The sequence below is a fragment of the Leptodactylus fuscus genome, unplaced genomic scaffold, assembly GCF_031893055.1.
Source record: "Leptodactylus fuscus isolate aLepFus1 unplaced genomic scaffold, aLepFus1.hap2 HAP2_SCAFFOLD_369, whole genome shotgun sequence".
NCBI lineage: Eukaryota > Metazoa > Chordata > Amphibia > Anura > Leptodactylidae > Leptodactylus > Leptodactylus fuscus.
In genome coordinates this window covers 1-26,522 of record NW_027440392.1, presented here as the reverse complement: position 1 = coordinate 26,522, position 26,522 = coordinate 1, and the positions used below count along the sequence as shown (strand labels likewise).

The window sequence follows — 26,522 nt, the reverse complement described above, 5'->3', positions numbered from 1 at the left end:
TTTCCCTTAATGAAGTAGAAATCAATTAGCTTGTGCAGGTTTTCCCTACCTGCCACCAAAAGTGAAAAAAAAGAAAAGAAAAACTTTTGTGCAAGGCAAAGTGACATGTGCAAATGTTATCTTGTGACGCCAGCGGATTTTGCCGAATTTTGCGAATCTGCATAAACCACTCCCACCGTTTGACCACACCCATTCAAGTGTCCGGTCAAGTGCAAGTTCAGAAATAAATTTATGCCCAAAAATTTTAAAAGAATTCAATGCATTTAAAATTGAATAAAATGGCAGCAAATCAGACACTTTGCAGCAGTAATGTCATTTGCAATCAATCAATCAATCAATCAATCAATCAAAGAAAATAATTAATGAAGTACCTTTCAGGTAGAGTCAGTCACAGCATCAGGCCACGTCCAACTGTCAATTTTCTCTTTGCTAGCTTGCCAGGTGCAGCAATCTTCTCTGTTGGTCGGTCAGTCCTCTGTCTCTTTCTTTCAACTGAATTGGAAAGGGGTGCACCGATCCTGGAAGTAATGCAATACCAGGTCAATGCGTGGAGTGGACAGAGCAAGCTCCGATTCCAGCTCCCTGTTCTAAAAATCCATTTAATATATGGTCCCCAGATAGGGGACGTATCAGATATTAAACTGATAAGAACAGATACTACACTTGATCTTAGCCAGAAGGCCGAGAAGCGATGGCAAGCGCTCGGCACCTGTTCTGGCGCCCTTCCGTGTTCACTGTGCACCGCTCAAGGTGTGCACCATGCTGCTGCAGCCCTATTTTGTTTTTTTTTTTGTTTTTTTTTCCTTTCCCTTAATGAAGTAGAAATCAATTAGCTTGTGCAGGTTTTCCCTACCTGCCACCAAAAGTGAAAAAAAAGAAAAGAAAAACTTTTGTGCAAGGCAAAGTGACATGTGCAAATGTTATCTTGTGACGCCAGCGGATTTTGCCGAATTTTGCGAATCTGCATAAACCACTCCCACCGTTTGACCACACCCATTCAAGTGTCCGGTCAAGTGCAAGTTCAGAAATAAATTTATGCCCAAAAATTTTAAAAGAATTCAATGCATTTAAAATTGAATAAAATGGCAGCAAATCAGACACTTTGCAGCAGTAATGTCATTTGCAATCAATCAATCAATCAATCAATCAATCAAAGAAAATAATTAATGAAGTACCTTTCAGGTAGAGTCAGTCACAGCATCAGGCCACGTCCAACTGTCAATTTTCTCTTTGCTAGCTTGCCAGGTGCAGCAATCTTCTCTGTTGGTCGGTCAGTCCTCTGTCTCTTTCTTTCAACTGAATTGGAAAGGGGTGCACCGATCCTGGAAGTAATGCAATACCAGGTCAATGCGTGGAGTGGACAGAGCAAGCTCCGATTCCAGCTCCCTGTTCTAAAAATCCATTTAATATATGGTCCCCAGATAGGGGACGTATCAGATATTAAACTGATAAGAACAGATACTACACTTGATCTTAGCCAGAAGGCCGAGAAGCGATGGCAAGCGCTCGGCACCTGTTCTGGCGCCCTTCCGTGTTCACTGTGCACCGCTCAAGGTGTGCACCATGCTGCTGCAGCCCTATTTTGTTTTTTTTTTTGTTTTTTTTTCCTTTCCCTTAATGAAGTAGAAATCAATTAGCTTGTGCAGGTTTTCCCTACCTGCCACCAAAAGTGAAAAAAAAGAAAAGAAAAACTTTTGTGCAAGGCAAAGTGACATGTGCAAATGTTATCTTGTGACGCCAGCGGATTTTGCCGAATTTTGCGAATCTGCATAAACCACTCCCACCGTTTGACCACACCCATTCAAGTGTCCGGTCAAGTGCAAGTTCAGAAATAAATTTATGCCCAAAAATTTTAAAAGAATTCAATGCATTTAAAATTGAATAAAATGGCAGCAAATCAGACACTTTGCAGCAGTAATGTCATTTGCAATCAATCAATCAATCAATCAATCAATCAAAGAAAATAATTAATGAAGTACCTTTCAGGTAGAGTCAGTCACAGCATCAGGCCACGTCCAACTGTCAATTTTCTCTTTGCTAGCTTGCCAGGTGCAGCAATCTTCTCTGTTGGTCGGTCAGTCCTCTGTCTCTTTCTTTCAACTGAATTGGAAAGGGGTGCACCGATCCTGGAAGTAATGCAATACCAGGTCAATGCGTGGAGTGGACAGAGCAAGCTCCGATTCCAGCTCCCTGTTCTAAAAATCCATTTAATATATGGTCCCCAGATAGGGGACGTATCAGATATTAAACTGATAAGAACAGATACTACACTTGATCTTAGCCAGAAGGCCGAGAAGCGATGGCAAGCGCTCGGCACCTGTTCTGGCGCCCTTCCGTGTTCACTGTGCACCGCTCAAGGTGTGCACCATGCTGCTGCAGCCCTATTTTGTTTTTTTTTTTGTTTTTTTTTCCTTTCCCTTAATGAAGTAGAAATCAATTAGCTTGTGCAGGTTTTCCCTACCTGCCACCAAAAGTGAAAAAAAAGAAAAGAAAAACTTTTGTGCAAGGCAAAGTGACATGTGCAAATGTTATCTTGTGACGCCAGCGGATTTTGCCGAATTTTGCGAATCTGCATAAACCACTCCCACCGTTTGACCACACCCATTCAAGTGTCCGGTCAAGTGCAAGTTCAGAAATAAATTTATGCCCAAAAATTTTAAAAGAATTCAATGCATTTAAAATTGAATAAAATGGCAGCAAATCAGACACTTTGCAGCAGTAATGTCATTTGCAATCAATCAATCAATCAATCAATCAATCAAAGAAAATAATTAATGAAGTACCTTTCAGGTAGAGTCAGTCACAGCATCAGGCCACGTCCAACTGTCAATTTTCTCTTTGCTAGCTTGCCAGGTGCAGCAATCTTCTCTGTTGGTCGGTCAGTCCTCTGTCTCTTTCTTTCAACTGAATTGGAAAGGGGTGCACCGATCCTGGAAGTAATGCAATACCAGGTCAATGCGTGGAGTGGACAGAGCAAGCTCCGATTCCAGCTCCCTGTTCTAAAAATCCATTTAATATATGGTCCCCAGATAGGGGACGTATCAGATATTAAACTGATAAGAACAGATACTACACTTGATCTTAGCCAGAAGGCCGAGAAGCGATGGCAAGCGCTCGGCACCTGTTCTGGCGCCCTTCCGTGTTCACTGTGCACCGCTCAAGGTGTGCACCATGCTGCTGCAGCCCTATTTTGTTTTTTTTTTTGTTTTTTTTTCCTTTCCCTTAATGAAGTAGAAATCAATTAGCTTGTGCAGGTTTTCCCTACCTGCCACCAAAAGTGAAAAAAAAGAAAAGAAAAACTTTTGTGCAAGGCAAAGTGACATGTGCAAATGTTATCTTGTGACGCCAGCGGATTTTGCCGAATTTTGCGAATCTGCATAAACCACTCCCACCGTTTGACCACACCCATTCAAGTGTCCGGTCAAGTGCAAGTTCAGAAATAAATTTATGCCCAAAAATTTTAAAAGAATTCAATGCATTTAAAATTGAATAAAATGGCAGCAAATCAGACACTTTGCAGCAGTAATGTCATTTGCAATCAATCAATCAATCAATCAATCAATCAAAGAAAATAATTAATGAAGTACCTTTCAGGTAGAGTCAGTCACAGCATCAGGCCACGTCCAACTGTCAATTTTCTCTTTGCTAGCTTGCCAGGTGCAGCAATCTTCTCTGTTGGTCGGTCAGTCCTCTGTCTCTTTCTTTCAACTGAATTGGAAAGGGGTGCACCGATCCTGGAAGTAATGCAATACCAGGTCAATGCGTGGAGTGGACAGAGCAAGCTCCGATTCCAGCTCCCTGTTCTAAAAATCCATTTAATATATGGTCCCCAGATAGGGGACGTATCAGATATTAAACTGATAAGAACAGATACTACACTTGATCTTAGCCAGAAGGCCGAGAAGCGATGGCAAGCGCTCGGCACCTGTTCTGGCGCCCTTCCGTGTTCACTGTGCACCGCTCAAGGTGTGCACCATGCTGCTGCAGCCCTATTTTGTTTTTTTTTTTGTTTTTTTTTCCTTTCCCTTAATGAAGTAGAAATCAATTAGCTTGTGCAGGTTTTCCCTACCTGCCACCAAAAGTGAAAAAAAAGAAAAGAAAAACTTTTGTGCAAGGCAAAGTGACATGTGCAAATGTTATCTTGTGACGCCAGCGGATTTTGCCGAATTTTGCGAATCTGCATAAACCACTCCCACCGTTTGACCACACCCATTCAAGTGTCCGGTCAAGTGCAAGTTCAGAAATAAATTTATGCCCAAAAATTTTAAAAGAATTCAATGCATTTAAAATTGAATAAAATGGCAGCAAATCAGACACTTTGCAGCAGTAATGTCATTTGCAATCAATCAATCAATCAATCAATCAATCAAAGAAAATAATTAATGAAGTACCTTTCAGGTAGAGTCAGTCACAGCATCAGGCCACGTCCAACTGTCAATTTTCTCTTTGCTAGCTTGCCAGGTGCAGCAATCTTCTCTGTTGGTCGGTCAGTCCTCTGTCTCTTTCTTTCAACTGAATTGGAAAGGGGTGCACCGATCCTGGAAGTAATGCAATACCAGGTCAATGCGTGGAGTGGACAGAGCAAGCTCCGATTCCAGCTCCCTGTTCTAAAAATCCATTTAATATATGGTCCCCAGATAGGGGACGTATCAGATATTAAACTGATAAGAACAGATACTACACTTGATCTTAGCCAGAAGGCCGAGAAGCGATGGCAAGCGCTCGGCACCTGTTCTGGCGCCCTTCCGTGTTCACTGTGCACCGCTCAAGGTGTGCACCATGCTGCTGCAGCCCTATTTTGTTTTTTTTTTTGTTTTTTTTTCCTTTCCCTTAATGAAGTAGAAATCAATTAGCTTGTGCAGGTTTTCCCTACCTGCCACCAAAAGTGAAAAAAAAGAAAAGAAAAACTTTTGTGCAAGGCAAAGTGACATGTGCAAATGTTATCTTGTGACGCCAGCGGATTTTGCCGAATTTTGCGAATCTGCATAAACCACTCCCACCGTTTGACCACACCCATTCAAGTGTCCGGTCAAGTGCAAGTTCAGAAATAAATTTATGCCCAAAAATTTTAAAAGAATTCAATGCATTTAAAATTGAATAAAATGGCAGCAAATCAGACACTTTGCAGCAGTAATGTCATTTGCAATCAATCAATCAATCAATCAATCAATCAAAGAAAATAATTAATGAAGTACCTTTCAGGTAGAGTCAGTCACAGCATCAGGCCACGTCCAACTGTCAATTTTCTCTTTGCTAGCTTGCCAGGTGCAGCAATCTTCTCTGTTGGTCGGTCAGTCCTCTGTCTCTTTCTTTCAACTGAATTGGAAAGGGGTGCACCGATCCTGGAAGTAATGCAATACCAGGTCAATGCGTGGAGTGGACAGAGCAAGCTCCGATTCCAGCTCCCTGTTCTAAAAATCCATTTAATATATGGTCCCCAGATAGGGGACGTATCAGATATTAAACTGATAAGAACAGATACTACACTTGATCTTAGCCAGAAGGCCGAGAAGCGATGGCAAGCGCTCGGCACCTGTTCTGGCGCCCTTCCGTGTTCACTGTGCACCGCTCAAGGTGTGCACCATGCTGCTGCAGCCCTATTTTGTTTTTTTTTTTGTTTTTTTTTCCTTTCCCTTAATGAAGTAGAAATCAATTAGCTTGTGCAGGTTTTCCCTACCTGCCACCAAAAGTGAAAAAAAAGAAAAGAAAAACTTTTGTGCAAGGCAAAGTGACATGTGCAAATGTTATCTTGTGACGCCAGCGGATTTTGCCGAATTTTGCGAATCTGCATAAACCACTCCCACCGTTTGACCACACCCATTCAAGTGTCCGGTCAAGTGCAAGTTCAGAAATAAATTTATGCCCAAAAATTTTAAAAGAATTCAATGCATTTAAAATTGAATAAAATGGCAGCAAATCAGACACTTTGCAGCAGTAATGTCATTTGCAATCAATCAATCAATCAATCAATCAATCAAAGAAAATAATTAATGAAGTACCTTTCAGGTAGAGTCAGTCACAGCATCAGGCCACGTCCAACTGTCAATTTTCTCTTTGCTAGCTTGCCAGGTGCAGCAATCTTCTCTGTTGGTCGGTCAGTCCTCTGTCTCTTTCTTTCAACTGAATTGGAAAGGGGTGCACCGATCCTGGAAGTAATGCAATACCAGGTCAATGCGTGGAGTGGACAGAGCAAGCTCCGATTCCAGCTCCCTGTTCTAAAAATCCATTTAATATATGGTCCCCAGATAGGGGACGTATCAGATATTAAACTGATAAGAACAGATTTTTTTTTTGATTTACTAGCCACTAAGGGCCATTTTTTATTAAACATAACAAAATAACAATGAAAAAACACTATTTCTCAATTTTCCATATTACTACACATACAACACACAAATGAACAACAACAAAAAACATCTGTACATCTCACAGTTTTTCACAATATTTAACAGTATTTTACCATTTTTTCCATTTCTTTCTCCCTTAGTTCTTTTATTTCTTGTATTTTATCATACAGTTCTCTATTTTTCCTATATTTACCATTTTCATACGTTGGGGATATTGGCGCAGGGCATCCTCCCTCCAGGGCCATCATAAATAACACATCCATTTCATCCTCATTTAAAGTACGTTTTTCTAACACATCTCTAGCATAACGATCACTTATGTATTTCTCAAAAAATTTGTAATGACCTTCATGGAAAGATTTAACTACTACATACCTACAGTGTCCATAATTACCCATACCCTTCTTTAACTTACTTGCTTCTCCTACCCATTTTTTTGTAAATACCTTCTCTCTAGGCTCCATACAACTAACTTCTCTTTTTTCCCTCACCTTCACTATCCTTATTCTATCTTTCCCTTCTACTGTTATTTCTGCATTACACATAATTGGCTCCTTCTCTATCACTTTTTCTACTACTAGTTCACATTTAAATTCTTGTTCCATACATATCATTTTTTTACATTTATTATTACCGGGTTCCTGCATCTCATCACGGACAGGAGTTAAATCTGTAAAGGAAGCATCAGAAATAACAGACTCTGAAAAAACACTCCCAGTCTCTATTTTGTCCATGGAATTTCCTTCATCTGGCAACAAAGTCTCTTTTTTTTCCGTTTTCCTGGGGAATTTCCCCTTTAAGTCCTCCCAAAAGGCAAACCCAGTCTTACCATCAAACTGGATTGCTCCGTTAAATAAGTCCATGTCTTTCTCCTCAATCCATACGGAAAAACGTCTTTTACCAGTCCAATAACCAGCTTGGTTCAATAAGTCCTTCTTGAACCTGCACATAGGCACATGAAGTCTCAAAAAGCCCATAATGTCCGCAGCACTCACAAAAGGGTCATCCATAGACACGACCAGCGATTTCCAGCCCCCGTGCAAGGAAGTCAAGCAGCTCACTCGGTCCCTGACTCCAGTGGTCCCGCCTCCGTACCATCCGAGGAAGGCCTCCGAACACAGTTGCTCCGAAGTGAAGGTGACATCGCAAGACCTCTTGGTGGCGTTCCATTGCATGGCCAGGACATCCTCCCTCCGAACCATCAAACGATCCTCCAGTATCCTCACCACCGACATCTCCGACCAGTCATCAGCTCTAGCGGCATCCTTCTTAAGGAAGAACCTCAGGCAGAACTTCTTCCGTCTTAGATCCATTGTAGATCTTTGATCTGTAAATAATCAGACCCTAGGAGTCTCAATAGATTCTCCAGGTGATCGCTTCTCGTTGCCCCGGGACTAAGCCTCAAACCCAATAGCAGCAGGTAGTTCCAGCCAGGCTATAAACCTGACTTTTCCTACCGGGCCGAGTAGAGGGTACCCGGGGCACCTCCGGCTAAGATCCTTGGCAGCACACAAACACTGAGCAGAATGTATGCTACACTTGATCTTAGCCAAAAGGCCGAGAAGCGATGGCAAGCGCTCGGCACCTGTTCTGGCGCCCTTCCGTGTTCACTGTGCACCGCTCAAGGTGTGCACCATGCTGCTGCAGCCCTATTTTGTTTTTTTTTTTGTTTTTTTTTCCTTTCCCTTAATGAAGTAGAAATCAATTAGCTTGTGCAGGTTTTCCCTACCTGCCACCAAAAGTGAAAAAAAAGAAAAGAAAAACTTTTGTGCAAGGCAAAGTGACATGTGCAAATGTTATCTTGTGACGCCAGCGGATTTTGCCGAATTTTGCGAATCTGCATAAACCACTCCCACCGTTTGACCACACCCATTCAAGTGTCCGGTCAAGTGCAAGTTCAGAAATAAATTTATGCCCAAAAATTTTAAAAGAATTCAATGCATTTAAAATTGAATAAAATGGCAGCAAATCAGACACTTTGCAGCAGTAATGTCATTTGCAATCAATCAATCAATCAATCAATCAATCAAAGAAAATAATTAATGAAGTACCTTTCAGGTAGAGTCAGTCACAGCATCAGGCCACGTCCAACTGTCAATTTTCTCTTTGCTAGCTTGCCAGGTGCAGCAATCTTCTCTGTTGGTCGGTCAGTCCTCTGTCTCTTTCTTTCAACTGAATTGGAAAGGGGTGCACCGATCCTGGAAGTAATGCAATACCAGGTCAATGCGTGGAGTGGACAGAGCAAGCTCCGATTCCAGCTCCCTGTTCTAAAAATCCATTTAATATATGGTCCCCAGATAGGGGACGTATCAGATATTAAACTGATAAGAACAGATACTACACTTGATCTTAGCCAGAAGGCCGAGAAGCGATGGCAAGCGCTCGGCACCTGTTCTGGCGCCCTTCCGTGTTCACTGTGCACCGCTCAAGGTGTGCACCATGCTGCTGCAGCCCTATTTTGTTTTTTTTTTTGTTTTTTTTTCCTTTCCCTTAATGAAGTAGAAATCAATTAGCTTGTGCAGGTTTTCCCTACCTGCCACCAAAAGTGAAAAAAAAGAAAAGAAAAACTTTTGTGCAAGGCAAAGTGACATGTGCAAATGTTATCTTGTGACGCCAGCGGATTTTGCCGAATTTTGCGAATCTGCATAAACCACTCCCACCGTTTGACCACACCCATTCAAGTGTCCGGTCAAGTGCAAGTTCAGAAATAAATTTATGCCCAAAAATTTTAAAAGAATTCAATGCATTTAAAATTGAATAAAATGGCAGCAAATCAGACACTTTGCAGCAGTAATGTCATTTGCAATCAATCAATCAATCAATCAATCAATCAAAGAAAATAATTAATGAAGTACCTTTCAGGTAGAGTCAGTCACAGCATCAGGCCACGTCCAACTGTCAATTTTCTCTTTGCTAGCTTGCCAGGTGCAGCAATCTTCTCTGTTGGTCGGTCAGTCCTCTGTCTCTTTCTTTCAACTGAATTGGAAAGGGGTGCACCGATCCTGGAAGTAATGCAATACCAGGTCAATGCGTGGAGTGGACAGAGCAAGCTCCGATTCCAGCTCCCTGTTCTAAAAATCCATTTAATATATGGTCCCCAGATAGGGGACGTATCAGATATTAAACTGATAAGAACAGATACTACACTTGATCTTAGCCAGAAGGCCGAGAAGCGATGGCAAGCGCTCGGCACCTGTTCTGGCGCCCTTCCGTGTTCACTGTGCACCGCTCAAGGTGTGCACCATGCTGCTGCAGCCCTATTTTGTTTTTTTTTTTGTTTTTTTTTCCTTTCCCTTAATGAAGTAGAAATCAATTAGCTTGTGCAGGTTTTCCCTACCTGCCACCAAAAGTGAAAAAAAAGAAAAGAAAAACTTTTGTGCAAGGCAAAGTGACATGTGCAAATGTTATCTTGTGACGCCAGCGGATTTTGCCGAATTTTGCGAATCTGCATAAACCACTCCCACCGTTTGACCACACCCATTCAAGTGTCCGGTCAAGTGCAAGTTCAGAAATAAATTTATGCCCAAAAATTTTAAAAGAATTCAATGCATTTAAAATTGAATAAAATGGCAGCAAATCAGACACTTTGCAGCAGTAATGTCATTTGCAATCAATCAATCAATCAATCAATCAATCAAAGAAAATAATTAATGAAGTACCTTTCAGGTAGAGTCAGTCACAGCATCAGGCCACGTCCAACTGTCAATTTTCTCTTTGCTAGCTTGCCAGGTGCAGCAATCTTCTCTGTTGGTCGGTCAGTCCTCTGTCTCTTTCTTTCAACTGAATTGGAAAGGGGTGCACCGATCCTGGAAGTAATGCAATACCAGGTCAATGCGTGGAGTGGACAGAGCAAGCTCCGATTCCAGCTCCCTGTTCTAAAAATCCATTTAATATATGGTCCCCAGATAGGGGACGTATCAGATATTAAACTGATAAGAACAGATACTACACTTGATCTTAGCCAGAAGGCCGAGAAGCGATGGCAAGCGCTCGGCACCTGTTCTGGCGCCCTTCCGTGTTCACTGTGCACCGCTCAAGGTGTGCACCATGCTGCTGCAGCCCTATTTTGTTTTTTTTTTTGTTTTTTTTTCCTTTCCCTTAATGAAGTAGAAATCAATTAGCTTGTGCAGGTTTTCCCTACCTGCCACCAAAAGTGAAAAAAAAGAAAAGAAAAACTTTTGTGCAAGGCAAAGTGACATGTGCAAATGTTATCTTGTGACGCCAGCGGATTTTGCCGAATTTTGCGAATCTGCATAAACCACTCCCACCGTTTGACCACACCCATTCAAGTGTCCGGTCAAGTGCAAGTTCAGAAATAAATTTATGCCCAAAAATTTTAAAAGAATTCAATGCATTTAAAATTGAATAAAATGGCAGCAAATCAGACACTTTGCAGCAGTAATGTCATTTGCAATCAATCAATCAATCAATCAATCAATCAAAGAAAATAATTAATGAAGTACCTTTCAGGTAGAGTCAGTCACAGCATCAGGCCACGTCCAACTGTCAATTTTCTCTTTGCTAGCTTGCCAGGTGCAGCAATCTTCTCTGTTGGTCGGTCAGTCCTCTGTCTCTTTCTTTCAACTGAATTGGAAAGGGGTGCACCGATCCTGGAAGTAATGCAATACCAGGTCAATGCGTGGAGTGGACAGAGCAAGCTCCGATTCCAGCTCCCTGTTCTAAAAATCCATTTAATATATGGTCCCCAGATAGGGGACGTATCAGATATTAAACTGATAAGAACAGATACTACACTTGATCTTAGCCAGAAGGCCGAGAAGCGATGGCAAGCGCTCGGCACCTGTTCTGGCGCCCTTCCGTGTTCACTGTGCACCGCTCAAGGTGTGCACCATGCTGCTGCAGCCCTATTTTGTTTTTTTTTTTGTTTTTTTTTCCTTTCCCTTAATGAAGTAGAAATCAATTAGCTTGTGCAGGTTTTCCCTACCTGCCACCAAAAGTGAAAAAAAAGAAAAGAAAAACTTTTGTGCAAGGCAAAGTGACATGTGCAAATGTTATCTTGTGACGCCAGCGGATTTTGCCGAATTTTGCGAATCTGCATAAACCACTCCCACCGTTTGACCACACCCATTCAAGTGTCCGGTCAAGTGCAAGTTCAGAAATAAATTTATGCCCAAAAATTTTAAAAGAATTCAATGCATTTAAAATTGAATAAAATGGCAGCAAATCAGACACTTTGCAGCAGTAATGTCATTTGCAATCAATCAATCAATCAATCAATCAATCAAAGAAAATAATTAATGAAGTACCTTTCAGGTAGAGTCAGTCACAGCATCAGGCCACGTCCAACTGTCAATTTTCTCTTTGCTAGCTTGCCAGGTGCAGCAATCTTCTCTGTTGGTCGGTCAGTCCTCTGTCTCTTTCTTTCAACTGAATTGGAAAGGGGTGCACCGATCCTGGAAGTAATGCAATACCAGGTCAATGCGTGGAGTGGACAGAGCAAGCTCCGATTCCAGCTCCCTGTTCTAAAAATCCATTTAATATATGGTCCCCAGATAGGGGACGTATCAGATATTAAACTGATAAGAACAGATACTACACTTGATCTTAGCCAGAAGGCCGAGAAGCGATGGCAAGCGCTCGGCACCTGTTCTGGCGCCCTTCCGTGTTCACTGTGCACCGCTCAAGGTGTGCACCATGCTGCTGCAGCCCTATTTTGTTTTTTTTTTTGTTTTTTTTTCCTTTCCCTTAATGAAGTAGAAATCAATTAGCTTGTGCAGGTTTTCCCTACCTGCCACCAAAAGTGAAAAAAAAGAAAAGAAAAACTTTTGTGCAAGGCAAAGTGACATGTGCAAATGTTATCTTGTGACGCCAGCGGATTTTGCCGAATTTTGCGAATCTGCATAAACCACTCCCACCGTTTGACCACACCCATTCAAGTGTCCGGTCAAGTGCAAGTTCAGAAATAAATTTATGCCCAAAAATTTTAAAAGAATTCAATGCATTTAAAATTGAATAAAATGGCAGCAAATCAGACACTTTGCAGCAGTAATGTCATTTGCAATCAATCAATCAATCAATCAATCAATCAAAGAAAATAATTAATGAAGTACCTTTCAGGTAGAGTCAGTCACAGCATCAGGCCACGTCCAACTGTCAATTTTCTCTTTGCTAGCTTGCCAGGTGCAGCAATCTTCTCTGTTGGTCGGTCAGTCCTCTGTCTCTTTCTTTCAACTGAATTGGAAAGGGGTGCACCGATCCTGGAAGTAATGCAATACCAGGTCAATGCGTGGAGTGGACAGAGCAAGCTCCGATTCCAGCTCCCTGTTCTAAAAATCCATTTAATATATGGTCCCCAGATAGGGGACGTATCAGATATTAAACTGATAAGAACAGATACTACACTTGATCTTAGCCAGAAGGCCGAGAAGCGATGGCAAGCGCTCGGCACCTGTTCTGGCGCCCTTCCGTGTTCACTGTGCACCGCTCAAGGTGTGCACCATGCTGCTGCAGCCCTATTTTGTTTTTTTTTTTGTTTTTTTTTCCTTTCCCTTAATGAAGTAGAAATCAATTAGCTTGTGCAGGTTTTCCCTACCTGCCACCAAAAGTGAAAAAAAAGAAAAGAAAAACTTTTGTGCAAGGCAAAGTGACATGTGCAAATGTTATCTTGTGACGCCAGCGGATTTTGCCGAATTTTGCGAATCTGCATAAACCACTCCCACCGTTTGACCACACCCATTCAAGTGTCCGGTCAAGTGCAAGTTCAGAAATAAATTTATGCCCAAAAATTTTAAAAGAATTCAATGCATTTAAAATTGAATAAAATGGCAGCAAATCAGACACTTTGCAGCAGTAATGTCATTTGCAATCAATCAATCAATCAATCAATCAATCAAAGAAAATAATTAATGAAGTACCTTTCAGGTAGAGTCAGTCACAGCATCAGGCCACGTCCAACTGTCAATTTTCTCTTTGCTAGCTTGCCAGGTGCAGCAATCTTCTCTGTTGGTCGGTCAGTCCTCTGTCTCTTTCTTTCAACTGAATTGGAAAGGGGTGCACCGATCCTGGAAGTAATGCAATACCAGGTCAATGCGTGGAGTGGACAGAGCAAGCTCCGATTCCAGCTCCCTGTTCTAAAAATCCATTTAATATATGGTCCCCAGATAGGGGACGTATCAGATATTAAACTGATAAGAACAGATACTACACTTGATCTTAGCCAGAAGGCCGAGAAGCGATGGCAAGCGCTCGGCACCTGTTCTGGCGCCCTTCCGTGTTCACTGTGCACCGCTCAAGGTGTGCACCATGCTGCTGCAGCCCTATTTTGTTTTTTTTTTTGTTTTTTTTTCCTTTCCCTTAATGAAGTAGAAATCAATTAGCTTGTGCAGGTTTTCCCTACCTGCCACCAAAAGTGAAAAAAAAGAAAAGAAAAACTTTTGTGCAAGGCAAAGTGACATGTGCAAATGTTATCTTGTGACGCCAGCGGATTTTGCCGAATTTTGCGAATCTGCATAAACCACTCCCACCGTTTGACCACACCCATTCAAGTGTCCGGTCAAGTGCAAGTTCAGAAATAAATTTATGCCCAAAAATTTTAAAAGAATTCAATGCATTTAAAATTGAATAAAATGGCAGCAAATCAGACACTTTGCAGCAGTAATGTCATTTGCAATCAATCAATCAATCAATCAATCAATCAAAGAAAATAATTAATGAAGTACCTTTCAGGTAGAGTCAGTCACAGCATCAGGCCACGTCCAACTGTCAATTTTCTCTTTGCTAGCTTGCCAGGTGCAGCAATCTTCTCTGTTGGTCGGTCAGTCCTCTGTCTCTTTCTTTCAACTGAATTGGAAAGGGGTGCACCGATCCTGGAAGTAATGCAATACCAGGTCAATGCGTGGAGTGGACAGAGCAAGCTCCGATTCCAGCTCCCTGTTCTAAAAATCCATTTAATATATGGTCCCCAGATAGGGGACGTATCAGATATTAAACTGATAAGAACAGATACTACACTTGATCTTAGCCAGAAGGCCGAGAAGCGATGGCAAGCGCTCGGCACCTGTTCTGGCGCCCTTCCGTGTTCACTGTGCACCGCTCAAGGTGTGCACCATGCTGCTGCAGCCCTATTTTGTTTTTTTTTTTGTTTTTTTTTCCTTTCCCTTAATGAAGTAGAAATCAATTAGCTTGTGCAGGTTTTCCCTACCTGCCACCAAAAGTGAAAAAAAAGAAAAGAAAAACTTTTGTGCAAGGCAAAGTGACATGTGCAAATGTTATCTTGTGACGCCAGCGGATTTTGCCGAATTTTGCGAATCTGCATAAACCACTCCCACCGTTTGACCACACCCATTCAAGTGTCCGGTCAAGTGCAAGTTCAGAAATAAATTTATGCCCAAAAATTTTAAAAGAATTCAATGCATTTAAAATTGAATAAAATGGCAGCAAATCAGACACTTTGCAGCAGTAATGTCATTTGCAATCAATCAATCAATCAATCAATCAATCAAAGAAAATAATTAATGAAGTACCTTTCAGGTAGAGTCAGTCACAGCATCAGGCCACGTCCAACTGTCAATTTTCTCTTTGCTAGCTTGCCAGGTGCAGCAATCTTCTCTGTTGGTCGGTCAGTCCTCTGTCTCTTTCTTTCAACTGAATTGGAAAGGGGTGCACCGATCCTGGAAGTAATGCAATACCAGGTCAATGCGTGGAGTGGACAGAGCAAGCTCCGATTCCAGCTCCCTGTTCTAAAAATCCATTTAATATATGGTCCCCAGATAGGGGACGTATCAGATATTAAACTGATAAGAACAGATACTACACTTGATCTTAGCCAGAAGGCCGAGAAGCGATGGCAAGCGCTCGGCACCTGTTCTGGCGCCCTTCCGTGTTCACTGTGCACCGCTCAAGGTGTGCACCATGCTGCTGCAGCCCTATTTTGTTTTTTTTTTTGTTTTTTTTTCCTTTCCCTTAATGAAGTAGAAATCAATTAGCTTGTGCAGGTTTTCCCTACCTGCCACCAAAAGTGAAAAAAAAGAAAAGAAAAACTTTTGTGCAAGGCAAAGTGACATGTGCAAATGTTATCTTGTGACGCCAGCGGATTTTGCCGAATTTTGCGAATCTGCATAAACCACTCCCACCGTTTGACCACACCCATTCAAGTGTCCGGTCAAGTGCAAGTTCAGAAATAAATTTATGCCCAAAAATTTTAAAAGAATTCAATGCATTTAAAATTGAATAAAATGGCAGCAAATCAGACACTTTGCAGCAGTAATGTCATTTGCAATCAATCAATCAATCAATCAATCAATCAAAGAAAATAATTAATGAAGTACCTTTCAGGTAGAGTCAGTCACAGCATCAGGCCACGTCCAACTGTCAATTTTCTCTTTGCTAGCTTGCCAGGTGCAGCAATCTTCTCTGTTGGTCGGTCAGTCCTCTGTCTCTTTCTTTCAACTGAATTGGAAAGGGGTGCACCGATCCTGGAAGTAATGCAATACCAGGTCAATGCGTGGAGTGGACAGAGCAAGCTCCGATTCCAGCTCCCTGTTCTAAAAATCCATTTAATATATGGTCCCCAGATAGGGGACGTATCAGATATTAAACTGATAAGAACAGATACTACACTTGATCTTAGCCAGAAGGCCGAGAAGCGATGGCAAGCGCTCGGCACCTGTTCTGGCGCCCTTCCGTGTTCACTGTGCACCGCTCAAGGTGTGCACCATGCTGCTGCAGCCCTATTTTGTTTTTTTTTTTGTTTTTTTTTCCTTTCCCTTAATGAAGTAGAAATCAATTAGCTTGTGCAGGTTTTCCCTACCTGCCACCAAAAGTGAAAAAAAAGAAAAGAAAAACTTTTGTGCAAGGCAAAGTGACATGTGCAAATGTTATCTTGTGACGCCAGCGGATTTTGCCGAATTTTGCGAATCTGCATAAACCACTCCCACCGTTTGACCACACCCATTCAAGTGTCCGGTCAAGTGCAAGTTCAGAAATAAATTTATGCCCAAAAATTTTAAAAGAATTCAATGCATTTAAAATTGAATAAAATGGCAGCAAATCAGACACTTTGCAGCAGTAATGTCATTTGCAATCAATCAATCAATCAATCAATCAATCAAAGAAAATAATTAATGAAGTACCTTTCAGGTAGAGTCAGTCACAGCATCAGGCCACGTCCAACTGTCAATTTTCTCTTTGCTAGCTTGCCAGGTGCAGCAATCTTCTCTGTTGGTCGGTCAGTCCTCTGTCTCTTTCTTTCAACTGAATTGGAAAGGGGTGCACCGATCCTGGAAGTAATGCAATACCAGGTCAATGCGTGGAGTGGACAGAGCAAGCTCCGATTCCAGCTCCCTGTTCTAAAAATCCATTTAATATATGGTCCCCAGATAGGGGACGTATCAGATATTAAACTGATAAGAACAGATACTACACTTGATCTTAGCCAGAAGGCCGAGAAGCGATGGCAAGCGCTCGGCACCTGTTCTGGCGCCCTTCCGTGTTCACTGTGCACCGCTCAAGGTGTGCACCATGCTGCTGCAGCCCTATTTTGTTTTTTTTTTTGTTTTTTTTTCCTTTCCCTTAATGAAGTAGAAATCAATTAGCTTGTGCAGGTTTTCCCTACCTGCCACCAAAAGTGAAAAAAAAGAAAAGAAAAACTTTTGTGCAAGGCAAAGTGACATGTGCAAATGTTATCTTGTGACGCCAGCGGATTTTGCCGAATTTTGCGAATCTGCATAAACCACTCCCACCGTTTGACCACACCCATTCAAGTGTCCGGTCAAGTGCAAGTTCAGAAATAAATTTATGCCCAAAAATTTTAAAAGAATTCAATGCATTTAAAATTGAATAAAATGGCAGCAAATCAGACACTTTGCAGCAGTAATGTCATTTGCAATCAATCAATCAATCAATCAATCAATCAAAGAAAATAATTAATGAAGTACCTTTCAGGTAGAGTCAGTCACAGCATCAGGCCACGTCCAACTGTCAATTTTCTCTTTGCTAGCTTGCCAGGTGCAGCAATCTTCTCTGTTGGTCGGTCAGTCCTCTGTCTCTTTCTTTCAACTGAATTGGAAAGGGGTGCACCGATCCTGGAAGTAATGCAATACCAGGTCAATGCGTGGAGTGGACAGAGCAAGCTCCGATTCCAGCTCCCTGTTCTAAAAATCCATTTAATATATGGTCCCCAGATAGGGGACGTATCAGATATTAAACTGATAAGAACAGATACTACACTTGATCTTAGCCAGAAGGCCGAGAAGCGATGGCAAGCGCTCGGCACCTGTTCTGGCGCCCTTCCGTGTTCACTGTGCACCGCTCAAGGTGTGCACCATGCTGCTGCAGCCCTATTTTGTTTTTTTTTTTGTTTTTTTTTCCTTTCCCTTAATGAAGTAGAAATCAATTAGCTTGTGCAGGTTTTCCCTACCTGCCACCAAAAGTGAAAAAAAAGAAAAGAAAAACTTTTGTGCAAGGCAAAGTGACATGTGCAAATGTTATCTTGTGACGCCAGCGGATTTTGCCGAATTTTGCGAATCTGCATAAACCACTCCCACCGTTTGACCACACCCATTCAAGTGTCCGGTCAAGTGCAAGTTCAGAAATAAATTTATGCCCAAAAATTTTAAAAGAATTCAATGCATTTAAAATTGAATAAAATGGCAGCAAATCAGACACTTTGCAGCAGTAATGTCATTTGCAATCAATCAATCAATCAATCAATCAATCAAAGAAAATAATTAATGAAGTACCTTTCAGGTAGAGTCAGTCACAGCATCAGGCCACGTCCAACTGTCAATTTTCTCTTTGCTAGCTTGCCAGGTGCAGCAATCTTCTCTGTTGGTCGGTCAGTCCTCTGTCTCTTTCTTTCAACTGAATTGGAAAGGGGTGCACCGATCCTGGAAGTAATGCAATACCAGGTCAATGCGTGGAGTGGACAGAGCAAGCTCCGATTCCAGCTCCCTGTTCTAAAAATCCATTTAATATATGGTCCCCAGATAGGGGACGTATCAGATATTAAACTGATAAGAACAGATACTACACTTGATCTTAGCCAGAAGGCCGAGAAGCGATGGCAAGCGCTCGGCACCTGTTCTGGCGCCCTTCCGTGTTCACTGTGCACCGCTCAAGGTGTGCACCATGCTGCTGCAGCCCTATTTTGTTTTTTTTTTTGTTTTTTTTTCCTTTCCCTTAATGAAGTAGAAATCAATTAGCTTGTGCAGGTTTTCCCTACCTGCCACCAAAAGTGAAAAAAAAGAAAAGAAAAACTTTTGTGCAAGGCAAAGTGACATGTGCAAATGTTATCTTGTGACGCCAGCGGATTTTGCCGAATTTTGCGAATCTGCATAAACCACTCCCACCGTTTGACCACACCCATTCAAGTGTCCGGTCAAGTGCAAGTTCAGAAATAAATTTATGCCCAAAAATTTTAAAAGAATTCAATGCATTTAAAATTGAATAAAATGGCAGCAAATCAGACACTTTGCAGCAGTAATGTCATTTGCAATCAATCAATCAATCAATCAATCAATCAAAGAAAATAATTAATGAAGTACCTTTCAGGTAGAGTCAGTCACAGCATCAGGCCACGTCCAACTGTCAATTTTCTCTTTGCTAGCTTGCCAGGTGCAGCAATCTTCTCTGTTGGTCGGTCAGTCCTCTGTCTCTTTCTTTCAACTGAATTGGAAAGGGGTGCACCGATCCTGGAAGTAATGCAATACCAGGTCAATGCGTGGAGTGGACAGAGCAAGCTCCGATTCCAGCTCCCTGTTCTAAAAATCCATTTAATATATGGTCCCCAGATAGGGGACGTATCAGATATTAAACTGATAAGAACAGATACTACACTTGATCTTAGCCAGAAGGCCGAGAAGCGATGGCAAGCGCTCGGCACCTGTTCTGGCGCCCTTCCGTGTTCACTGTGCACCGCTCAAGGTGTGCACCATGCTGCTGCAGCCCTATTTTGTTTTTTTTTTTGTTTTTTTTTCCTTTCCCTTAATGAAGTAGAAATCAATTAGCTTGTGCAGGTTTTCCCTACCTGCCACCAAAAGTGAAAAAAAAGAAAAGAAAAACTTTTGTGCAAGGCAAAGTGACATGTGCAAATGTTATCTTGTGACGCCAGCGGATTTTGCCGAATTTTGCGAATCTGCATAAACCACTCCCACCGTTTGACCACACCCATTCAAGTGTCCGGTCAAGTGCAAGTTCAGAAATAAATTTATGCCCAAAAATTTTAAAAGAATTCAATGCATTTAAAATTGAATAAAATGGCAGCAAATCAGACACTTTGCAGCAGTAATGTCATTTGCAATCAATCAATCAATCAATCAATCAATCAAAGAAAATAATTAATGAAGTACCTTTCAGGTAGAGTCAGTCACAGCATCAGGCCACGTCCAACTGTCAATTTTCTCTTTGCTAGCTTGCCAGGTGCAGCAATCTTCTCTGTTGGTCGGTCAGTCCTCTGTCTCTTTCTTTCAACTGAATTGGAAAGGGGTGCACCGATCCTGGAAGTAATGCAATACCAGGTCAATGCGTGGAGTGGACAGAGCAAGCTCCGATTCCAGCTCCCTGTTCTAAAAATCCATTTAATATATGGTCCCCAGATAGGGGACGTATCAGATATTAAACTGATAAGAACAGATACTACACTTGATCTTAGCCAGAAGGCCGAGAAGCGATGGCAAGCGCTCGGCACCTGTTCTGGCGCCCTTCCGTGTTCACTGTGCACCGCTCAAGGTGTGCACCATGCTGCTGCAGCCCTATTTTGTTTTTTTTTTTGTTTTTTTTTCCTTTCCCTTAATGAAGTAGAAATCAATTAGCTTGTGCAGGTTTTCCCTACCTGCCACCAAAAGTGAAAAAAAAGAAAAGAAAAACTTTTGTGCAAGGCAAAGTGACATGTGCAAATGTTATCTTGTGACGCCAGCGGATTTTGCCGAATTTTGCGAATCTGCATAAACCACTCCCACCGTTTGACCACACCCATTCAAGTGTCCGGTCAAGTGCAAGTTCAGAAATAAATTTATGCCCAAAAATTTTAAAAGAATTCAATGCATTTAAAATTGAATAAAATGGCAGCAAATCAGACACTTTGCAGCAGTAATGTCATTTGCAATCAATCAATCAATCAATCAATCAATCAAAGAAAATAATTAATGAAGTACCTTTCAGGTAGAGTCAGTCACAGCATCAGGCCACGTCCAACTGTCAATTTTCTCTTTGCTAGCTTGCCAGGTGCAGCAATCTTCTCTGTTGGTCGGTCAGTCCTCTGTCTCTTTCTTTCAACTGAATTGGAAAGGGGTGCACCGATCCTGGAAGTAATGCAATACCAGGTCAATGCGTGGAGTGGACAGAGCAAGCTCCGATTCCAGCTCCCTGTTCTAAAAATCCATTTAATATATGGTCCCCAGATAGGGGACGTATCAGATATTAAACTGATAAGAACAGATACTACACTTGATCTTAGCCAGAAGGCCGAGAAGCGATGGCAAGCGCTCGGCACCTGTTCTGGCGCCCTTCCGTGTTCACTGTGCACCGCTCAAGGTGTGCACCATGCTGCTGCAGCCCTATTTTGTTTTTTTTTTTGTTTTTTTTTCCTTTCCCTTAATGAAGTAGAAATCAATTAGCTTGTGCAGGTTTTCCCTACCTGCCACCAAAAGTGAAAAAAAAGAAAAGAAAAACTTTTGTGCAAGGCAAAGTGACATGTGCAAATGTTATCTTGTGACGCCAGCGGATTTTGCCGAATTTTGCGAATCTGCATAAACCACTCCCACCGTTTGACCACACCCATTCAAGTGTCCGGTCAAGTGCAAGTTCAGAAATAAATTTATGCCCAAAAATTTTAAAAGAATTCAATGCATTTAAAATTGAATAAAATGGCAGCAAATCAGACACTTTGCAGCAGTAATGTCATTTGCAATCAATCAATCAATCAATCAATCAATCAAAGAAAATAATTAATGAAGTACCTTTCAGGTAGAGTCAGTCACAGCATCAGGCCACGTCCAACTGTCAATTTTCTCTTTGCTAGCTTGCCAGGTGCAGCAATCTTCTCTGTTGGTCGGTCAGTCCTCTGTCTCTTTCTTTCAACTGAATTGGAAAGGGGTGCACCGATCCTGGAAGTAATGCAATACCAGGTCAATGCGTGGAGTGGACAGAGCAAGCTCCGATTCCAGCTCCCTGTTCTAAAAATCCATTTAATATATGGTCCCCAGATAGGGGACGTATCAGATATTAAACTGATAAGAACAGATACTACACTTGATCTTAGCCAGAAGGCCGAGAAGCGATGGCAAGCGCTCGGCACCTGTTCTGGCGCCCTTCCGTGTTCACTGTGCACCGCTCAAGGTGTGCACCATGCTGCTGCAGCCCTATTTTGTTTTTTTTTTTGTTTTTTTTTCCTTTCCCTTAATGAAGTAGAAATCAATTAGCTTGTGCAGGTTTTCCCTACCTGCCACCAAAAGTGAAAAAAAAGAAAAGAAAAACTTTTGTGCAAGGCAAAGTGACATGTGCAAATGTTATCTTGTGACGCCAGCGGATTTTGCCGAATTTTGCGAATCTGCATAAACCACTCCCACCGTTTGACCACACCCATTCAAGTGTCCGGTCAAGTGCAAGTTCAGAAATAAATTTATGCCCAAAAATTTTAAAAGAATTCAATGCATTTAAAATTGAATAAAATGGCAGCAAATCAGACACTTTGCAGCAGTAATGTCATTTGCAATCAATCAATCAATCAATCAATCAATCAAAGAAAATAATTAATGAAGTACCTTTCAGGTAGAGTCAGTCACAGCATCAGGCCACGTCCAACTGTCAATTTTCTCTTTGCTAGCTTGCCAGGTGCAGCAATCTTCTCTGTTGGTCGGTCAGTCCTCTGTCTCTTTCTTTCAACTGAATTGGAAAGGGGTGCACCGATCCTGGAAGTAATGCAATACCAGGTCAATGCGTGGAGTGGACAGAGCAAGCTCCGATTCCAGCTCCCTGTTCTAAAAATCCATTTAATATATGGTCCCCAGATAGGGGACGTATCAGATATTAAACTGATAAGAACAGATACTACACTTGATCTTAGCCAGAAGGCCGAGAAGCGATGGCAAGCGCTCGGCACCTGTTCTGGCGCCCTTCCGTGTTCACTGTGCACCGCTCAAGGTGTGCACCATGCTGCTGCAGCCCTATTTTGTTTTTTTTTTTGTTTTTTTTTCCTTTCCCTTAATGAAGTAGAAATCAATTAGCTTGTGCAGGTTTTCCCTACCTGCCACCAAAAGTGAAAAAAAAGAAAAGAAAAACTTTTGTGCAAGGCAAAGTGACATGTGCAAATGTTATCTTGTGACGCCAGCGGATTTTGCCGAATTTTGCGAATCTGCATAAACCACTCCCACCGTTTGACCACACCCATTCAAGTGTCCGGTCAAGTGCAAGTTCAGAAATAAATTTATGCCCAAAAATTTTAAAAGAATTCAATGCATTTAAAATTGAATAAAATGGCAGCAAATCAGACACTTTGCAGCAGTAATGTCATTTGCAATCAATCAATCAATCAATCAATCAATCAAAGAAAATAATTAATGAAGTACCTTTCAGGTAGAGTCAGTCACAGCATCAGGCCACGTCCAACTGTCAATTTTCTCTTTGCTAGCTTGCCAGGTGCAGCAATCTTCTCTGTTGGTCGGTCAGTCCTCTGTCTCTTTCTTTCAACTGAATTGGAAAGGGGTGCACCGATCCTGGAAGTAATGCAATACCAGGTCAATGCGTGGAGTGGACAGAGCAAGCTCCGATTCCAGCTCCCTGTTCTAAAAATCCATTTAATATATGGTCCCCAGATAGGGGACGTATCAGATATTAAACTGATAAGAACAGATACTACACTTGATCTTAGCCAGAAGGCCGAGAAGCGATGGCAAGCGCTCGGCACCTGTTCTGGCGCCCTTCCGTGTTCACTGTGCACCGCTCAAGGTGTGCACCATGCTGCTGCAGCCCTATTTTGTTTTTTTTTTTGTTTTTTTTTCCTTTCCCTTAATGAAGTAGAAATCAATTAGCTTGTGCAGGTTTTCCCTACCTGCCACCAAAAGTGAAAAAAAAGAAAAGAAAAACTTTTGTGCAAGGCAAAGTGACATGTGCAAATGTTATCTTGTGACGCCAGCGGATTTTGCCGAATTTTGCGAATCTGCATAAACCACTCCCACCGTTTGACCACACCCATTCAAGTGTCCGGTCAAGTGCAAGTTCAGAAATAAATTTATGCCCAAAAATTTTAAAAGAATTCAATGCATTTAAAATTGAATAAAATGGCAGCAAATCAGACACTTTGCAGCAGTAATGTCATTTGCAATCAATCAATCAATCAATCAATCAATCAAAGAAAATAATTAATGAAGTACCTTTCAGGTAGAGTCAGTCACAGCATCAGGCCACGTCCAACTGTCAATTTTCTCTTTGCTAGCTTGCCAGGTGCAGCAATCTTCTCTGTTGGTCGGTCAGTCCTCTGTCTCTTTCTTTCAACTGAATTGGAAAGGGGTGCACCGATCCTGGAAGTAATGCAATACCAGGTCAATGCGTGGAGTGGACAGAGCAAGCTCCGATTCCAGCTCCCTGTTCTAAAAATCCATTTAATATATGGTCCCCAGATAGGGGACGTATCAGATATTAAACTGATAAGAACAGATACTACACTTGATCTTAGCCAGAAGGCCGAGAAGCGATGGCAAGCGCTCGGCACCTGTTCTGGCGCCCTTCCGTGTTCACTGTGCACCGCTCAAGGTGTGCACCATGCTGCTGCAGCCCTATTTTGTTTTTTTTTTGTTTTTTTTTCCTTTCCCTTAATGAAGTAGAAATCAATTAGCTTGTGCAGGTTTTCCCTACCTGCCACCAAAAGTGAAAAAAAAGAAAAGAAAAACTTTTGTGCAAGGCAAAGTGACATGTGCAAATGTTATCTTGTGACGCCAGCGGATTTTGCCGAATTTTGCGAATCTGCATAAACCACTCCCACCGTTTGACCACACCCATTCAAGTGTCCGGTCAAGTGCAAGTTCAGAAATAAATTTATGCCCAAAAATTTTAAAAGAATTCAATGCATTTAAAATTGAATAAAATGGCAGCAAATCAGACACTTTGCAGCAGTAATGTCATTTGCAATCAATCAATCAATCAATCAATCAATCAAAGAAAATAATTAATGAAGTACCTTTCAGGTAGAGTCAGTCACAGCATCAGGCCACGTCCAACTGTCAATTTTCTCTTTGCTAGCTTGCCAGGTGCAGCAATCTTCTCTGTTGGTCGGTCAGTCCTCTGTCTCTTTCTTTCAACTGAATTGGAAAGGGGTGCACCGATCCTGGAAGTAATGCAATACCAGGTCAATGCGTGGAGTGGACAGAGCAAGCTCCGATTCCAGCTCCCTGTTCTAAAAATCCATTTAATATATGGTCCCCAGATAGGGGACGTATCAGATATTAAACTGATAAGAACAGATACTACACTTGATCTTAGCCAGAAGGCCGAGAAGCGATGGCAAGCGCTCGGCACCTGTTCTGGCGCCCTTCCGTGTTCACTGTGCACCGCTCAAGGTGTGCACCATGCTGCTGCAGCCCTATTTTGTTTTTTTTTTTGTTTTTTTTTCCTTTCCCTTAATGAAGTAGAAATCAATTAGCTTGTGCAGGTTTTCCCTACCTGCCACCAAAAGTGAAAAAAAAGAAAAGAAAAACTTTTGTGCAAGGCAAAGTGACATGTGCAAATGTTATCTTGTGACGCCAGCGGATTTTGCCGAATTTTGCGAATCTGCATAAACCACTCCCACCGTTTGACCACACCCATTCAAGTGTCCGGTCAAGTGCAAGTTCAGAAATAAATTTATGCCCAAAAATTTTAAAAGAATTCAATGCATTTAAAATTGAATAAAATGGCAGCAAATCAGACACTTTGCAGCAGTAATGTCATTTGCAATCAATCAATCAATCAATCAATCAATCAAAGAAAATAATTAATGAAGTACCTTTCAGGTAGAGTCAGTCACAGCATCAGGCCACGTCCAACTGTCAATTTTCTCTTTGCTAGCTTGCCAGGTGCAGCAATCTTCTCTGTTGGTCGGTCAGTCCTCTGTCTCTTTCTTTCAACTGAATTGGAAAGGGGTGCACCGATCCTGGAAGTAATGCAATACCAGGTCAATGCGTGGAGTGGACAGAGCAAGCTCCGATTCCAGCTCCCTGTTCTAAAAATCCATTTAATATATGGTCCCCAGATAGGGGACGTATCAGATATTAAACTGATAAGAACAGATACTACACTTGATCTTAGCCAGAAGGCCGAGAAGCGATGGCAAGCGCTCGGCACCTGTTCTGGCGCCCTTCCGTGTTCACTGTGCACCGCTCAAGGTGTGCACCATGCTGCTGCAGCCCTATTTTGTTTTTTTTTTTGTTTTTTTTTCCTTTCCCTTAATGAAGTAGAAATCAATTAGCTTGTGCAGGTTTTCCCTACCTGCCACCAAAAGTGAAAAAAAAGAAAAGAAAAACTTTTGTGCAAGGCAAAGTGACATGTGCAAATGTTATCTTGTGACGCCAGCGGATTTTGCCGAATTTTGCGAATCTGCATAAACCACTCCCACCGTTTGACCACACCCATTCAAGTGTCCGGTCAAGTGCAAGTTCAGAAATAAATTTATGCCCAAAAATTTTAAAAGAATTCAATGCATTTAAAATTGAATAAAATGGCAGCAAATCAGACACTTTGCAGCAGTAATGTCATTTGCAATCAATCAATCAATCAATCAATCAATCAAAGAAAATAATTAATGAAGTACCTTTCAGGTAGAGTCAGTCACAGCATCAGGCCACGTCCAACTGTCAATTTTCTCTTTGCTAGCTTGCCAGGTGCAGCAATCTTCTCTGTTGGTCGGTCAGTCCTCTGTCTCTTTCTTTCAACTGAATTGGAAAGGGGTGCACCGATCCTGGAAGTAATGCAATACCAGGTCAATGCGTGGAGTGGACAGAGCAAGCTCCGATTCCAGCTCCCTGTTCTAAAAATCCATTTAATATATGGTCCCCAGATAGGGGACGTATCAGATATTAAACTGATAAGAACAGATACTACACTTGATCTTAGCCAGAAGGCCGAGAAGCGATGGCAAGCGCTCGGCACCTGTTCTGGCGCCCTTCCGTGTTCACTGTGCACCGCTCAAGGTGTGCACCATGCTGCTGCAGCCCTATTTTGTTTTTTTTTTTGTTTTTTTTTCCTTTC

General features: G+C 41.9%; 31 non-coding genes across 31 annotated transcripts; all 31 read right to left on the bottom strand.

Moving 5' to 3' along the window:
* Positions 1–502: 502 nt before the first annotated feature.
* Positions 503–693, bottom strand: LOC142188085 (U2 spliceosomal RNA). Its single transcript, XR_012712747.1, has one exon. It is a non-coding gene; the product is annotated as a U2 spliceosomal RNA (small nuclear RNA).
* A 613-nt stretch (positions 694–1,306) lies between these two features.
* On the bottom strand, positions 1,307–1,497 carry LOC142188084 (U2 spliceosomal RNA). Its single transcript, XR_012712746.1, has one exon. It is a non-coding gene; the product is annotated as a U2 spliceosomal RNA (small nuclear RNA).
* A 613-nt stretch (positions 1,498–2,110) lies between these two features.
* LOC142188082 (U2 spliceosomal RNA) lies at positions 2,111–2,301 on the bottom strand. The gene has a single exon (XR_012712745.1). It is a non-coding gene; the product is annotated as a U2 spliceosomal RNA (small nuclear RNA).
* Positions 2,302–2,914: 613 nt separating this feature from the next.
* LOC142188081 (U2 spliceosomal RNA) lies at positions 2,915–3,105 on the bottom strand. Its single transcript, XR_012712744.1, has one exon. It is a non-coding gene; the product is annotated as a U2 spliceosomal RNA (small nuclear RNA).
* Positions 3,106–3,718: 613 nt separating this feature from the next.
* On the bottom strand, positions 3,719–3,909 carry LOC142188080 (U2 spliceosomal RNA). Its single transcript, XR_012712743.1, has one exon. It is a non-coding gene; the product is annotated as a U2 spliceosomal RNA (small nuclear RNA).
* A 613-nt stretch (positions 3,910–4,522) lies between these two features.
* LOC142188078 (U2 spliceosomal RNA) lies at positions 4,523–4,713 on the bottom strand. Its single transcript, XR_012712741.1, has one exon. It is a non-coding gene; the product is annotated as a U2 spliceosomal RNA (small nuclear RNA).
* Positions 4,714–5,326: 613 nt separating this feature from the next.
* On the bottom strand, positions 5,327–5,517 carry LOC142188077 (U2 spliceosomal RNA). Its single transcript, XR_012712740.1, has one exon. It is a non-coding gene; the product is annotated as a U2 spliceosomal RNA (small nuclear RNA).
* A 613-nt stretch (positions 5,518–6,130) lies between these two features.
* LOC142188060 (U2 spliceosomal RNA) lies at positions 6,131–6,322 on the bottom strand. The gene has a single exon (XR_012712725.1). It is a non-coding gene; the product is annotated as a U2 spliceosomal RNA (small nuclear RNA).
* A 2,207-nt stretch (positions 6,323–8,529) lies between these two features.
* LOC142188076 (U2 spliceosomal RNA) lies at positions 8,530–8,720 on the bottom strand. Its single transcript, XR_012712739.1, has one exon. It is a non-coding gene; the product is annotated as a U2 spliceosomal RNA (small nuclear RNA).
* A 613-nt stretch (positions 8,721–9,333) lies between these two features.
* LOC142188075 (U2 spliceosomal RNA) lies at positions 9,334–9,524 on the bottom strand. Its single transcript, XR_012712738.1, has one exon. It is a non-coding gene; the product is annotated as a U2 spliceosomal RNA (small nuclear RNA).
* Positions 9,525–10,137: 613 nt separating this feature from the next.
* Positions 10,138–10,328, bottom strand: LOC142188074 (U2 spliceosomal RNA). The gene has a single exon (XR_012712737.1). It is a non-coding gene; the product is annotated as a U2 spliceosomal RNA (small nuclear RNA).
* A 613-nt stretch (positions 10,329–10,941) lies between these two features.
* Positions 10,942–11,132, bottom strand: LOC142188073 (U2 spliceosomal RNA). The gene has a single exon (XR_012712736.1). It is a non-coding gene; the product is annotated as a U2 spliceosomal RNA (small nuclear RNA).
* A 613-nt stretch (positions 11,133–11,745) lies between these two features.
* Positions 11,746–11,936, bottom strand: LOC142188072 (U2 spliceosomal RNA). Its single transcript, XR_012712735.1, has one exon. It is a non-coding gene; the product is annotated as a U2 spliceosomal RNA (small nuclear RNA).
* A 613-nt stretch (positions 11,937–12,549) lies between these two features.
* Positions 12,550–12,740, bottom strand: LOC142188071 (U2 spliceosomal RNA). Its single transcript, XR_012712734.1, has one exon. It is a non-coding gene; the product is annotated as a U2 spliceosomal RNA (small nuclear RNA).
* Positions 12,741–13,353: 613 nt separating this feature from the next.
* On the bottom strand, positions 13,354–13,544 carry LOC142188070 (U2 spliceosomal RNA). The gene has a single exon (XR_012712733.1). It is a non-coding gene; the product is annotated as a U2 spliceosomal RNA (small nuclear RNA).
* Positions 13,545–14,157: 613 nt separating this feature from the next.
* LOC142188069 (U2 spliceosomal RNA) lies at positions 14,158–14,348 on the bottom strand. Its single transcript, XR_012712732.1, has one exon. It is a non-coding gene; the product is annotated as a U2 spliceosomal RNA (small nuclear RNA).
* Positions 14,349–14,961: 613 nt separating this feature from the next.
* On the bottom strand, positions 14,962–15,152 carry LOC142188066 (U2 spliceosomal RNA). Its single transcript, XR_012712730.1, has one exon. It is a non-coding gene; the product is annotated as a U2 spliceosomal RNA (small nuclear RNA).
* A 613-nt stretch (positions 15,153–15,765) lies between these two features.
* Positions 15,766–15,956, bottom strand: LOC142188065 (U2 spliceosomal RNA). Its single transcript, XR_012712729.1, has one exon. It is a non-coding gene; the product is annotated as a U2 spliceosomal RNA (small nuclear RNA).
* A 613-nt stretch (positions 15,957–16,569) lies between these two features.
* LOC142188059 (U2 spliceosomal RNA) lies at positions 16,570–16,760 on the bottom strand. Its single transcript, XR_012712724.1, has one exon. It is a non-coding gene; the product is annotated as a U2 spliceosomal RNA (small nuclear RNA).
* A 613-nt stretch (positions 16,761–17,373) lies between these two features.
* LOC142188048 (U2 spliceosomal RNA) lies at positions 17,374–17,564 on the bottom strand. The gene has a single exon (XR_012712713.1). It is a non-coding gene; the product is annotated as a U2 spliceosomal RNA (small nuclear RNA).
* A 613-nt stretch (positions 17,565–18,177) lies between these two features.
* Positions 18,178–18,368, bottom strand: LOC142188036 (U2 spliceosomal RNA). The gene has a single exon (XR_012712702.1). It is a non-coding gene; the product is annotated as a U2 spliceosomal RNA (small nuclear RNA).
* A 613-nt stretch (positions 18,369–18,981) lies between these two features.
* Positions 18,982–19,172, bottom strand: LOC142188025 (U2 spliceosomal RNA). The gene has a single exon (XR_012712691.1). It is a non-coding gene; the product is annotated as a U2 spliceosomal RNA (small nuclear RNA).
* A 613-nt stretch (positions 19,173–19,785) lies between these two features.
* LOC142188014 (U2 spliceosomal RNA) lies at positions 19,786–19,976 on the bottom strand. The gene has a single exon (XR_012712680.1). It is a non-coding gene; the product is annotated as a U2 spliceosomal RNA (small nuclear RNA).
* A 613-nt stretch (positions 19,977–20,589) lies between these two features.
* LOC142188002 (U2 spliceosomal RNA) lies at positions 20,590–20,780 on the bottom strand. Its single transcript, XR_012712669.1, has one exon. It is a non-coding gene; the product is annotated as a U2 spliceosomal RNA (small nuclear RNA).
* A 613-nt stretch (positions 20,781–21,393) lies between these two features.
* LOC142187991 (U2 spliceosomal RNA) lies at positions 21,394–21,584 on the bottom strand. Its single transcript, XR_012712658.1, has one exon. It is a non-coding gene; the product is annotated as a U2 spliceosomal RNA (small nuclear RNA).
* Positions 21,585–22,197: 613 nt separating this feature from the next.
* On the bottom strand, positions 22,198–22,388 carry LOC142187979 (U2 spliceosomal RNA). Its single transcript, XR_012712647.1, has one exon. It is a non-coding gene; the product is annotated as a U2 spliceosomal RNA (small nuclear RNA).
* Positions 22,389–23,001: 613 nt separating this feature from the next.
* LOC142188102 (U2 spliceosomal RNA) lies at positions 23,002–23,192 on the bottom strand. Its single transcript, XR_012712764.1, has one exon. It is a non-coding gene; the product is annotated as a U2 spliceosomal RNA (small nuclear RNA).
* Positions 23,193–23,805: 613 nt separating this feature from the next.
* LOC142188091 (U2 spliceosomal RNA) lies at positions 23,806–23,996 on the bottom strand. Its single transcript, XR_012712753.1, has one exon. It is a non-coding gene; the product is annotated as a U2 spliceosomal RNA (small nuclear RNA).
* A 612-nt stretch (positions 23,997–24,608) lies between these two features.
* Positions 24,609–24,799, bottom strand: LOC142188079 (U2 spliceosomal RNA). The gene has a single exon (XR_012712742.1). It is a non-coding gene; the product is annotated as a U2 spliceosomal RNA (small nuclear RNA).
* Positions 24,800–25,412: 613 nt separating this feature from the next.
* LOC142188068 (U2 spliceosomal RNA) lies at positions 25,413–25,603 on the bottom strand. The gene has a single exon (XR_012712731.1). It is a non-coding gene; the product is annotated as a U2 spliceosomal RNA (small nuclear RNA).
* Positions 25,604–26,216: 613 nt separating this feature from the next.
* LOC142187973 (U2 spliceosomal RNA) lies at positions 26,217–26,407 on the bottom strand. The gene has a single exon (XR_012712641.1). It is a non-coding gene; the product is annotated as a U2 spliceosomal RNA (small nuclear RNA).
* Positions 26,408–26,522: the final 115 nt, after the last annotated feature.